At 52.4% G+C, this 13,883-nt stretch overlaps 1 protein-coding gene across 10 annotated transcripts in view; it reads left to right on the top strand.

The window, feature by feature from the left end:
• Positions 1 to 13,883, top strand: part of ANKRD11 (ankyrin repeat domain containing 11) — a 172,865-nt gene that overhangs the window by 67,639 nt on the left and 91,343 nt on the right. For 9 of the 10 annotated variants that reach the window (XM_060130819.1, XM_060130827.1, XM_060130826.1 and 6 more), the window contains exon 2: positions 4,230 to 4,311. The gene's annotated coding sequence lies outside the window, so the exon portion shown is untranslated. Of the gene's footprint in view, positions 1 to 4,229; positions 4,312 to 11,035; positions 11,199 to 13,883 lie in introns of those variants that run through there. The other variant, XM_060130821.1, reaches the window with a different exon arrangement.

The raw sequence follows: 13,883 nt of genomic DNA, 5'->3' as shown, positions 1-13,883 counted from the left end.
ATCTGTGCTAATTCCAGTTTTGGGGAATTATGAATAAAACTGCTATGAACATTCTGTGGAGGCTACTGGACCATTTCTGACGCACCAAAATGGCGGTCTCTGACAACGCAGTCCAGTACCCAGAGGCGCCCTGCGCTCTGCTGGGTGTGTGGATGTGTGGACCTAGCTGGTCTGTGCACAGACCTCAAGACACATCCTGCCTCCTCCGTGCCATTGTCTGAACTACGGAAGAAGTTCCTGCTCTGGAAGGCTGAGCTCTGTGCTGGCTGCCCGCACCCAGCCCCGTGCCCCTTGACCTGGAGCGTTACCACAGGAGCCCGCGGCTGCTGTCTCTGGGGAGCAGGGAAGGGAAGGCAGACATGCACTCAGCCCCACTGCCCTGTGGGTATGACCACCCTCCAGCACCTTGGTGTCCTGGCGCTGGTTCTGTCCACGGTGTGTGTGGAGCATCTGCCCACACGGGGCTCCGCTGTCACTCGCATCCACACTCCAGCTTCTGCCAGGGAGCATTGTGGTCCCTGGGAGCTTGGGCTTGGAGAACTGGTCTGTGTCTTCAGACCTCCGGCTGAGGCCAGTGCAGCAAGACCAGGCTTTGGCCTCTTGGGGCTCCTGGGATCTGGGGCCTCTGGAAAGGCCGCACAGGAGGGCGGTCAAGGAGGCCAGGGCGGTGCTCGGTGCTTTAAAACCCAGAGTGTGGGCCAGCCGAGGGGACCGTGCTTTCCGTGGGACTGATTACAACTGTCTAGTGCTCATCTCATGCTGAACGGAAACTGCGATTAGCAGTCACAGGCCTTTGAAGAATTAATTAATTAATTAATTGGGCAGCATTGGGTCTTTTTAAAAATAAATTTATTTATTTAATTAATTTATTTTTGGCTGCGTTGGGTCTTCGTTGCTGCACCGGGGCTAATCTTCATTGCGGTGTGTGGGCTTCTCATTGCAGTGGCTTCTCTTGTTGCGGAGCACGGGCTCTAGGCGCACGGGCTTCAGTAGTTGTGGCACGTGGGCTCAGTAGTTGTGGCTCGCGGGCTCTGGAGCGCAGGCTCAGTAGTTGTGGCGCACGGGTTTAGCTGTGGTTGACACTGGCTTCATGTTGCCAGGGTCTGCGTCTGCACTCTGTCCCCACTGGTCTCTACTTCTGGGCTGGGAACGTGCTCTTTGAATGCTGTCGTTCTGACAGTAAAGTGTAGTCTGCTGTGTTTCCTTGTGAATATGTGGCTTGATTATAGTTGTGTGTTGGTTCTGATGTGAACGTGTGTGCAACACGAAGCGTTTTTCATATTTTTAGGGTATTTCTTCAATGTGCATTCCCCAGAAATCGGATTACTCTGCCACAAGGTATAAGTATTTTAGAGGCTCTTAATTTGTGTTGTCTTCTAGGAATAATTGAGTCAATTACTAAGTATTTTCTCTTAAAATGAAAAGACCTTTAGACTAGAATTTAGAAGCCCTGGATTTTGTTTCCAACTGGCTTTTAATTCCCTGCATGACCTCAGACAACTTGAAAATATATTATTTTTTAACGTCACTTAACTTGGGCCCAGTAGAGCACTGGTTCTCCACCCATGTGATTTTGCCCTTCAGGGGACTTGGGACAGTGTCTGGAGATGTTCTAGCTGTCACAGCTTGGGGAGGTGCTCCCGGCATGCAGTGGGTAGAGGCCAGGATACTCAGCACCCTGCGGTGCCCAGGACAGCACAGGATGATGTGGCTCCAGGTGGTAAGTTGTGCTGGGTTTGAGAAACTCAAGTTTCCTTCAAAACTGAATAGTAGTTGTATAATTTGTTGCATTCCGAGTGTAGACATTCATCATAAACTCTGCGTTGTTCCGTCACTGCCTTTATAGGAAAATTGAAAAGCTTAGTGAGTTGTTGCTTTTCAGTAAAACCAAGGTGTGGTGATTGGAAGCTGCTTTTCTAGTCCTTGAGGTTAATAATGTCAGCTTCAAAAAGTCCTGTACCAGCAACATAAGGACAGAAAAATCTAAAACCATCTTTGCAAAACACACATACACATCTGTAAGCACAGGTCAGGAAACCACTTAGATCTTTTGGAAACCGAGTGCAGACCTTGGAAATCTGCTCTCCATAAGCACTGTGTCCTGGCAGCTGTGCTTGTCTCCTGTGTGCCTGTGCGTGTCCGGTCCTGATGCTGCACGGCTGGTGCGTTCGGAGGTGGGAGCGAGCTTGATGGGATTGTGGAACAATGGGTGTGAATGGAATAATGCTGGTTGTTTTGTTCTTGGGATCTCAGTTCTCTTCAGGACCCTGCAGCGTCACTGTGTTCACATGGCCAGGCCGCAGGCTTGCTTGATTGGTTGATTGATTTCGGACATGGAGGTCTTTGGAGACGCTTTGCAATAAAAGCTCTTCTTTTTATAATGATTTTGGAAGATTGTATATTGTGCCATTTGCTTTTCTTTTGATACTGTACTTTGGGTTTACTTTCAAAGAGTTGAAATTGCTACATTTTGATGTAAAAATATTTGATGGATGAAAAGATGTTTTTAGTTGTCTCTGTACCTTTAAACTCCTAGTTTTGAATGATGGAAATAAATTATTTCAATTAATGACAAAATGGAAGGGTGCCCAGTTACACAGTCCCAGGAGCGGGCATGGTCCTCTCATCTTCCTCTCCGGTCCTTGTCAGGGCAGCAGAGGGGGCGAGGTCGCTGCTGGACCCGGGGAAGACTCACGGTGTAAACGTGAGAACCAGCTCTCCAGGCCCTGGGCCCTGGCCTGCCTAGCTTGAGCAGTACTGCTTAGACTTCGGGTGTGCTTCCTGGTTGCTATCCACCCCACCCCGACTTCCAAGAGGAACCGTTATTTTGAAATTTATAGTTTATGGTTATTTGCTTTTCATTGATTTTTTTTTTTTTAAGATTTAGTTTTATTTATTTTTGGCTGCATTATGTCTTCGTTGCTGTGCGCGGGCTTCCTCTGGTTGCAGCGAGCGGGGACTGCTCTTCGTTGTGGTGCACAGGCTTCTCATTGCGGTGGCTTCTCACTGCAGAGCATGGGCTTTAGCTCGCGGGCTTCAGTAGTTGTGGCTCGCGGGCTCAGTAGTTGTGGCTCGCGGGCTCTAGAGCACAGGCTCAGTAGCTGTGGCACATGGGCTTAGTTGCTCTGCGGCATGTGGGATCTTCCCGGACCAGGGCTCGAACCCGTGTCCCCTGCGTTGGCAGGCGGATTCTGAACCACTGCGCCACCAGGGAAGTCCCTTTTCATTGATTTTTACTGTATACATAGTAAATCGAATATATTAAGTTTCACGTACTTTTGAAAGACACATACATTCAATATATTCCTCTGGGACCTTTTCTCACTCACTGTGACCGTTTTTGAGATTTGCTGATGTTGATGCGTGTAGCTGCAGCTTACGCATGAGTAACGGGGTGGCTTGCCCATGGCGGGCCTGCCCGCGAGGCCCGTGTGCTGCCACCGCAGACGGTATCTCTTAGTCGTGCTGACGAAGTGTGCCAACCCTTGTGGGGCCGCCCCACACCTCTGGTTTCTCCTGCCATGGACGCTGGAGGCATGTCTCCGACCTGGGACCCCGGGAAGCTTATGTGGTCTGAGTTATGGTCCTTTGCCTTTGAGGATGGATCCCTAGGTGGATAGAGAGAGGAGTGGAGAGGATACAGGGTGGCCGGGACCAAGCCCATCTGGGCGCCGCAGGAGCACAGCTTGAGGCTGGGAGAGGGCCTCCAGGCGGAGCGAGGCGGACGGGCCAGCCGTCGGGGCCTTGTGAGCCAAAAGGAGAGTTCACATTTTACTCTGAGTGTGACGGCGGTCCGTAGAAGACGCAAACGCATAACTTCGACAAAGGTTTACTGTCAAACTCCAAGTAAGTTGAAAGTCTGTGGACGGCCCTTCCAGGGCCCCAGTCCTCAAGCCCCTTCTCTGGGGAGAATGACCGGCCCATCGGAGTGTTCTTTCCTTAACTGGGCCTTGCTGGGCACTGCCGTCCAAGAACCATGATCAAGAACAGAGACTTCCACCTGGGTAGCGTCCTCCCACAAACCACCAGGTGTGAGTGCCTCTCCTGGTGTCCTCTCCCTTTATAGCCCAAACCAGCCAGCCAGACATCCTAAAAACCTCTTGCTTGTCTGGAGTTCCGTGAAGTAAAGGAAGGTTGTAGTGTGGTCCAAATGGAGAGAGACTGACATTATAAAATGAACTGAGTAGAAATTATTATTTACATGAGCTAACTTTACTCTCTTCTTTCAGAATACCCTCAGTGCTGCTCTGGGACACGCCTCTGTTGGATTTAATTTACAGTCATCAACCTCGGCTTTTAGCGATGGACTCGGTAAATATTTTATTGTATTGCCTCTCTCATCAGTTTGTGTTATTTTCATTGGTTTGTAAAAAGAAGTATCAAAATATTTCTTAAGTCTTCACATTGGTTTTCTTGAGCTTGATAGAGCTTTGGCTAAGTGTTCTGGGTTTTGTCCTGGATTTCACTTACCTGAGGGTGCTTCAGGGCGGTGGTGAGCTGCGTGGTGTCCCAGCGAGAGGCGTTCTGTGGACAAATTAAGACAGGTTGGCAGCCTGGTCTGTGAAAGAAGTTGGTTTCTTGTCAACTTCTGTTGTCTTACTGGCTCTGTCCCCAAGTGGTCTGGAGCCTGTAGGACCTGCTTGCGGTGCCTGTTTTGTGCTCTGGGCGTGTTGCACACACACCATCTGAGAACTGCCCCTCCTCCTCTGGGGAGGCAGGCTGCCTGGCTGTGCTCTGCTCTGTGTCCCGTGTGTGGGCCAGCTGGTAGCCACACGTGGTTTTCTTGAAGTCCGAGGCCAGCGTGTGTGGGTGTGGAGTGGGCTCCTGGCTCGTTTGCCCTGAGCCTTGCGTCCCGCTGGGAATTCCTAGCACGGCTGTGCCCGGAGGGGCAGCTGCCCTCCTGCAGCCTGGGGCCCGACTGGCACTCGTTGCTCTAGGACAGAGCCCTCCTCCCCTGGGACACGTTGGAAAGAAAACTCTTGGCTCCTTTGCATGTTTCCTACTGTGGCCAGGTATTAGTGTTTTAAAGCGAACAGTGCCAAAGTGTATTTTCTATTTTGTGTTGTTTCTAGCAGACAGGAAAGAAACCTTTCCTGCTACTTAATCTCACAGACCCCGTCCTCTATCTCAGCCGTCATTGTATCCGGCCACTTTGAAATGCACCTGGCTGGACTCTTTGACTTGAGGAAGTTTCCTTGGAAATGGGGGTGAGGTATGATGGAAAGATCTTAGTCTGCAGGGTGGTCTGGGATTAGAAAGAAGCCAGCCTGGCCAGTGGGGTGTGGTGGTGAGGGGCCGTGGTGGGCCCTGTAGCATGCTGGGAGCGCTCCCACGGCCGTCTTCCAGGATGAGCCCATGCATTCAGCTTGGCTGTCACGGGCTGTGGGGCAGCCATTGAGAGACTCAGCCCAGCAGGGGGTGAGCTGGGCGTGGAGGGGCAGCCAGGCCCACCCACACTGCAGGCTTGAGCCTGGCCTTTGTTTGGAAATGATAACATTGGCCTTAATTTATAACGAGGAAAAAAAATGCTGCTTAAATTAGGTTATTAACAAGCATTTGGTGATCGCTGCTTAAAAGGAAAGAAGTTATCAGCAGCTCTGCTGAGAGATCTGGGGCTGGCCCAGTTGTTCTGGTGGATTGTGAGCAGTAGGTGTGTTAACGTTGGCAAAGTTTCCTGACACGTGAAGGGCTGGCTGTTTGACGGTAAGTCCCATGGCAGTAATCCACGGTGTCTAATGCCGTTTATCACTTTTGTGAACCATAAATATTCAGTTAATATTGACTGTAATTGTCTTTAAAAAATCCACAGTGTATGGAAGGAATAGAGATAAAGGTGCTACTTTGACTGATCACCAGGGGGGCCCCTCCCGGGTCCGGGGCCTGCGTGTGTGGGCACAGGTGCCGGGGTCTACGATCCATGACCTTTCCTGGCATCAGAAGGCACAAATATAAAAACAGAATAATTTTGCAGGCTCTCTAATAATTGTTCATTGTTATTTATATCATTCATTATTTTATTTTATTTTTTTTGCGGTACGTGGGCCTCTCACTGTTGTGGCCTCTCCCGTTGCGGAGCACAGGCTCCGGACGCGCAGGCTCAGCGGCCATGGCTCACGGGCCCAGCCGCTCTGCGGCATGTGGGATCTTCCCGGACTGGGGCATGAACCCGTGTCCCCTGCACAGGCAGGCGGGCTCTCAACCACTGCGCCACCAGGGAAGCCCCATTCATTATTTTTAATTTTCATTTTGACCACGTAAGGTAAAATATGAAGCATTTAGATCACATCTGAGATCACTGTTTCTGACAGAGGTGGGCTTGTTAAATATCCTTCAGTGCACACTGCTGTGCTCTCGGCCCTGCCCTAAGGTGATCCAGGTGTGGTTGTGGCTCCAGGGTCCGGGAGGGGGCGGGCCGATGCCAGCTCTGGACGTGGGCCCAGGTCCTGCTGGGCCTCGGCTCCCCTGCCCTGTGAGGCGGTGATGGCCATACTCATCCGAAAGATTTCCCGAGAGCTTAAGTGACCCTGTTTATGGAGGTAAAGCTCAATGAAAATAGAAGCTTTAAAATAGTTAGATTTATTCTTTGCTTTCCTTTCTCGAGCATAAAACACTAGTTTCACCTGATGGCTGGTGTAATTCTCGCTGTGTTAACATCTTTCTTGGTAAAGCGCAAGGGTCGGGGCAGAGGTGAGCCTTAAATGGCTCTCGATGGCACGCGTTCCGCCAGGGTTCGGTGCGGGTGTGGCTGCTGCCGCCGAGGGTTGTCAGCAGCAGGGACCCCAGGGCAGCGCAGGGTGGTACCGTCGCTTCCTATGGACAGGAGTTCTGAGTGATGTTTCCAAAAACAGCGTGGCTTCTGGAAGTGGCTGTTAGAGTAATAAAGGCAGTGTGTCTATTTGAATGGAGGCTTGGATCTAATGGTTTATGTTTCTAATTGAACACCTCCATAAAAAATAGAAAAGTGATCACTTTCTAAAATTGAAGTACAGTTGATGTGTAGTATATAAAACTTACGTAGTAAGTTACAGTATAGTGATGCGCAGATTTAAATGTTACATTACAGTTACTGCAGAGTGATCACTTTTGACTTGCTGGGGTGTGCAGAGCAGTGACACGCCCTGTCTGTGGCATCCTGGCGCCCGGAGCAGGCTGTGCTCACTGTGGAGCTGTGAGCGCGAGAACTGCAGGTCTTGTTAGCGGCAGAACCAAGTCCCCCTCCACCTGCTGTCCGGATGCAGGCTGGGGGCGTGGGGGAGGGCGTCCTGTGCCTGGGGCCCCTCGTGATGGGGAATGTGTTGCCGTTTGGTGATGCAGCTCTTCTGGGTATGTCTCTCTGTGCCCCTCACGTGGCAGGAGTGGCGATTTGCTGACCCTGCCACCACCCAGCTAGTGGTGGCCACTAGTGACTGTGGCACTTCACAGTCACAGCACATGTGGCTGGGGGGGCTACCGTCTTGTGCCTTGGCTGCAGGGCGGAAGGCTGGGTTGGATTTGCAGGTGGTAAGAAGCTTGTAGATACTAATGCTAATGATACGTTTGCCTTTTTAAGAAGGATATTTGTCAGGATTTAAAAATAGGTAACAAGGCACACTTTTGCTTCTTTCTCTAAGAAATATGTCTAGCTAATTACACCAATAAAACTTATGTATTCCGGATTTTTGAGTATAGTAAATTTTTATTGTAATTTTAGAGTTCTGGGGAATATTCATTGTCTAGGCTCCCTTAAAATACATACAAAGTATGGAATATTAGATGTCATTTAAATTAGATTTCATTAAATGCATGCTTTTTGTTCATATAAAAATTGGCAGTTGTGTTCACACACCTCCCCAGAAGGCTCTCGCTCTCCCCACCACAGCCCTTGTTGGTCAGTAGGACTTGGGTCCTTTTATTCCAGGACATGGGAGTTGCCTGGAGAGTGCACATGCCCAAGAACAGGGTTTGGAAAATAGGCAGGGCAGAGCAGAAGGGACGGTCTGAGCCCAGGCTGTGCCCCAGCTCCTTTCCCTCTGGACGTTTCTAGCTGAACTGGCCTCTGGGCTCTGGTACCTCAGCTGTGCTGGGCAGGAAGGCATGTGGAGATTCTGCTTGCGACTGGAAGGGTTTGTCGGCTGTTTGTAGCACCTCATTTGTTGCCTATAATATTGCCATTGTTTTCCCTCCATCGTTAGCTACAGGGATTCTCATGGAGCCAGTGTTCATTTTATTTTTTTAACTTATTTTTTATGTTTTTATTTTTCTGCTTGTACCGCGAAGGCTTGCAGAATCTCAGTTCCTGGACCAGGGCTTGAACCTGGGCCACGGCAGTGAAAGTGCCGAATCCTAACCACTAGACCACCAGGGAACCCCCCATTTTATTTTTTTAAATATTTATTTATTTGTTTATTCATTTTTGGCTGCGTTGGGTCTTCATTGCTGCACAAGGGCTTTTCTGTAGTTGCGGCGAGCGGGGACTACTCTTCGTTGCAGTGCGTGGGCTTCTCATTGCGGTGGCTTCTCTTGTTGCAGAGCACAGGCTCTAGGCACACGGGCTTCAGTAGTTGTGGCTCACGGGCTCTAGAGCGCAGGCTCAGTAGGTGTGGCGCATGGGCTTAGTTGCTCCGCGGCATGTGGGATCTTCCCGGACCAGGGCTCTAACCCATGTCCCCTCTATTGGCAGGCAGATTCTTAACGACTGTGCCACCAGGGAAGCCCATCCCCATTTTACTTTTAATACCTTCAAATTTTAAAAGCTGGCTAAAGGGATTTCCTCCACGTTTTATATTTGAGGGTGAAGAGATTTGCCTGTATCTGGCTCAGAGTAGAGCTCCACAGGTTGTTAAAACTGAGCTGAACTTGACTGCTGGACCAACCTGAAATCCCACCTTCCCTCCTGCTGCTCCTTGCTGGGCCTCACGGGACGAGGGCTCTGTGCAGTTACGGATGTTTGCTGCGGGGGGGGGGGTTCCTGTGCAGCCCACTTGGATCTTGGTGGGGGGAAGAAGAAGGCAGGGGAAAGGCGATGCAGGGCTGTGGGCCGGTGGGCTGTTCTGTGGGGTCGACCAGGACAGAATTGGGGAGGCGCCTTCATGGCTTGGCCTTGTGCACTCTAGGTTAGGTACCTTTTTTTTTAAATTAATTTGTATTGGAGTATAGTTGATTTACAATGTTGTGTTAGTTTCTGCTGTACAGCAGAGTGAATCAGTTATACATATACGTATCCATTCTTTTTTAGATTCTATTTCCGTATAGGTCATTACAGAGTACTGAGTAGAGCTCCTGGTGCTATACGGTAGGTCCTTATTAGTTATCTCTTTTATATATAGTACTGTGTGTATATCATAGAATATGTACCTTGATCATTATTTGTGTTACCCGTTGGGAATAGGGATTTGGGTATTCTTAGTGCCAAAAAAAGAAGGGTGATAGTGAGGTTTCCGGTGAGGTTTGCAGTGTACTGTGTTCTGAGAGTGAGGATGCGGTGTTTGGTCCGGCAGGGTCGTCTGCACCACTCGTGGTTGCCACTGAGGCTCTTCCAAGCTGTGTGGGGAACCCTGCAGATGGAGCTGAGGGCTGGCCAGGGTAGTGAGTTTGAAAGGGGAGCAGAGCAGCAGTCTGGTCCCTGCCCAGGGCGGGGCAGAGTCTGCTCCCATGGCCCTGGATGTGTACACAGCCGTGGCCCGGGGCAGCGTGGGCCCCAGGGCTTGCCGGCAGGAAGGCAGGGAAGGCAGTGCACACTCACCTCCCATCTCAGCCCCGTGCCCACTCCCGGCTTCTGTCCACGCAGAGGCCCTGGGGCGGGAGCCCGGAGCACAGGGGGGAGGAAGGGAGGGAACAAGAATGGGGTCTTGGGGAATCGCATGACACTTACTGTTTCTGACTTTGTGGACCTTTTGTGAATGGGTAGTTTGCTTATTGGAAGAAAGAAGCCCCAGGGCCCTCATCCACCTCAGAGGGCGTTGTCACACGTGAAGACCAGGGCCTCCAGGGCCGCTGTCTGGATCCTGGGTGTTTGTGGGGGTGGGGCCCGGAAGGGGGTGGGGCCCGGAACTGCGTGGGCAGTGCATCTGCATCTGGCTTGTGGCCCCACCTTCTGATCCTAGCACACCCTTCACACGTCTTCTTTTTCTCCATCTCCTGGTTGTGGTCGACCTCTGTTGAAAATTTGTTCTTGTGGTTTTTTAAAAAATTAATTTATTTGGCTGCGTTGGGTCTTCGTTGCTGCGCGTGGGCTTTCTCTAGTTGCGGCGAGCGGGGGCTACTCTTCGTTGCGGTGCGCGGGCTTCTCATTGTGGTGGCTTCTCTTGTTGCGGCAGAGCACGGGCTCTAGAGCGCACGAGCTCAGTAGTTGTGACTCGCGGGCTGTAGAGCGCAGGCTCAGCGGCCATGGCTCACGGGCTTAGTTGTTCTGCGGCATGTGGGATCTTCCTGGAGCAGGGCTCGAACCCGTGTCCCCTGCTTTTGCCAGGTGGATTCTTAACCGCTGCACCACCAGGGAAGTCCCTGTGCTTGTTAATTTTTTGAACAAGGATTTTTTTTAGATTTTGAATTTTCCTGTTCTTTTGAAAAGTTTACCATCTAGCTCACCCGCCCCCGCCCCCGTGCCCTGCACCCCCGTGTATTTTCATCTTGGGCAGAGTGGTGACTTATGGAGGAGCCGCACGGGCTGCAGAAGTCGGATGGTGAGGCCCCGCCCCCGTGTTTGGGGGAGGGGGTCTCTGGCAGAGTGTGTGTGAGTTGGGTGCTGGAGCCTGTGGAGTTGGGCTTTATTGCAGCCCAGTCTCACACTAGCATCCCAGATACAGTCTTTGGGCTTGAGGCCCATGGAGATAGATGGGTCGGGGGTAGGACAAAGGTTTGCAGCCAAACCTGGGGTGGTACAGCTGGGAATGCTCAACCCTCTTTTGAGCATTTTTTATGGGAAAAGCTATAATCAGGTGTGTAAGCTCATCTAACCTCCTTAAGCTAACACCTCACTTTTCTTTAAAAATCCCTTTTCTTTGTGTTTGAGCCTCTTCTTTTTACCCTGCCTCACAGGACGTCTCTCAGGCATTTTTCATCTAGTGACGGCTGCTCTTCTAGGTCTCTGTGCAGAGGGTCTCTGGGGGGCCCCTGTCTTCACGTGTGACAACGCCCTCTGAGGTGGATGAGGGCCCCGGGGCTTCTTTCTTCCAATAAGCAAACTACCCATTCACAAAAGGTCCACAAAATCAGAAACGGTAAGTGTCATGCGATTCCCCAAGACCCCATTCTTGTTCCCTCCCTTCCTCCCCTGTGCTCCGGGCTCCCGCTCCAGGGCCTCTGCGTGGACAGAAGCAGGGAGTGGGCACGGGGCTGAGACGGGAGGTGCGTGTGCACTGCCTTCCCTGCCTTCCTGCCGGCAAGCCCTGGGGCCCACGCTGCCCTGGGCCACGAGGAAGGGATCCCACTCGGGAACTGGCTGCTGGGTTGCATCTTCCAGGAACGCTGAAGGTCTGTGAGAGGCACGAGAGGCACGGGCTCTCCACATGCTTTCACTTACATTCTTTTTCTTCCCCTACGAAACGCAAGAAAGTAAGTGGCATTTTCCACATTTTTATTAAAAGATTCTAGGCGTCGAAGATGTTGAATAGTAGGGTTTTCCAGGTTCCATAGCTGATCAGCGGCAGACTGAGTACGTCCTGGGGTCCTTCTTACACTAAGGCAGGAGATCCCTGTGCTGGCGTCTGACTTGAGGAAAGGGGCAGGAAGTGAATGAAGTAGCGTGCTGGTGTATCACCTCCGGGCGATGGCACTCCCTGGGCCCCACTTTACACTCGTACCATGATTGTGCTGCAGGGAGTATGGGGGTGTGTGGTGGGTGGGTGAGTGAGTGTGGGTTTATGGTGGACTGTGTGCGGCGGGGTGTATGTGTGGCACTGGCGTGTGTGGGGTGGGGGGGGGCGCCTCTGGCCATCACCCAGTGCTTGGCTCCGGGGCAGAGGTCATGTGCTTGAACTGTGCCGGGTGCAGGGCGAGGCCTGGGCACAGTACAGACAGGACTGGGTCCACTGCTCTGGGTCGACAGCAGAGCCTGTTTTCTAGATTCCTCGCACCTGCCATCCTTGTCCTTTTCTTGTCCAAGGAAGAAGTTGCTGTTCTGTTCACTCTCGACCCTTTCACACTTTTTCCTGAGACTTAAGTGAACTGCGGTCTGTGTCCCGAGGGTAGTGGCCTCAGAGGGGTCGTGGGGCCTGCATCCCCCGGAGAAGGTGGCCAGTGGAGGCTTGCCAGCTGGTGACCACTCGGGGCTGCTTGGCCACCAGTGTGTGAGGCCCGGCGCCTTGGCAGTGGGGCAGTGCCAGGGAACCCTGCTGGGGTGGCCGGGAAAGGACAGCCACAACTCCCAGGCTGCTGTTGGTGCCCTCGTTTGTGACCTGATAAGTTGTCAGCTCGGCGGAAGATGGAGTTGTGTAGTATGCACAAAGGATATGGGCTTGGTACTCTCGTGCTGCCCGGTGGCCCAGACGCTGGCGAGGTGGACACTGCCGCCCTTGGGGTTGGGGCAGGAGTGGGGCTGTGGCTGGCGGGCAGGCTTGCTGGTCTCCCGGGGAGCTCCGAGAGACGTGGGGGCCTGTCTTCAAGGAAGGCTCTGTCCTTCTTCTCCATCCAGGCAGACTCTCCGCCTGGGGACTCCGCGCCTGCTCTCCTTGTCTGTTCTGTCCCCCAGGCCCCCCGCGCCGGAGCGCATCTGTCTCCGTCTCTGCAGCTGTCCTCTTACCATGGCTCATGTGGCACCTTAGCCCCTCGGCTTCTTCTGGGCACTGCGAACCTTCACTTCTCCAGGACCACCTGCAAGTGCCTATGGCCTGGGCCTTCTGGACTGGGGCCCCTCCCCGCAAGGAGTACCAGTGTGACATGTGTGTAGCCTGGGGACAGTTCTGCTTGGTGCTTAGAGTGGGCATGACCGTGTGTGCCTGGAGCCCATGACGCGGGAGCTGCAGTCCAGAGCACCTGGTCTTGAAGGGTGTCCTGCTCACAGCGTTCACCCGTCCTGTGCTTTAGAGTCAGGAAAGGGGAAGCGAAGTGCATGACTGGGGTCAGGACCTTGGTGATTGTCTGGCTGAAGTTTTGCTGGAGATCCGTTGAGGTTCACTGTGGTGCATCGTGTGCATCGAGCAGTCCTGGGAGATCATGTGAGGAATTTGAGCCCTGGGTGCGGGCTCTGTGTGGGTCCTGAGGACTCTCTGGAATTCCAGTAGTGCATTTCCTGATAAGGAACTCAGGGCGGCCTGGCCTTGGACGTAATCAAGTCTGTACTCGGGAAGCTGCTTGGAAAGTCACTGTGTGAGGACAGGCTCCTGCCAAGGGCTGTTTTGCAAGTGTGTGCTACAAAATATTTTCTCTTCCCCTTATTACTTAAGTAGGGCACCTGTCATAAGCTAGTGAAAGTTATTTGAGAGCACAGATTCTGGCGGGAAGAACTTCTCTGAAACTCGTTTAGAAATAGCCATAGAGAAGTATTAAATGAGAGCGTTTTTCCCAGCAGCCTCACCAGGCCTACCTGTGGGTGGTCGTGCCCGAGAGCCTGTGGCAGTGGCCTCGGGCTGTGGTCTTAACCGTGACCCTGGGCTGGTGTGTGGAGAGTAGAGACCGTGAGATGTTTCTTTTTGGAAGTTCGATTTCGGTTTTATTTAAAACAACAAACTGTGTTTATGGTGTGTGGTTTCCACTCGGTGGCTCACGACTTCGGTTCCCCCTCCCAGTGGGCCCGTGGGCAGGCGTTGGCGGTGCGAGCACAGGGCGGCTGTTGGTGGGCTGCGCTTTGAGGAGTGCATCTGCACAGGGCTGCACAGAGTCTTGGGTCCTAGGACAGCCCCGCGAGGTTGGGAGAGGGGCGCTGGCTTGGCTTTCGTTCTCTGGAAGCGCTCCCCAGGGAAGGGTGT

This window comes from Lagenorhynchus albirostris, chromosome 19 (genome assembly GCF_949774975.1).
Source record: "Lagenorhynchus albirostris chromosome 19, mLagAlb1.1, whole genome shotgun sequence".
Lineage (NCBI taxonomy): Eukaryota > Metazoa > Chordata > Mammalia > Artiodactyla > Delphinidae > Lagenorhynchus > Lagenorhynchus albirostris.
The sequence above is the reverse complement of the archived record's forward strand: the minus strand, read 5'-3'. Positions and strand labels throughout refer to the sequence as shown.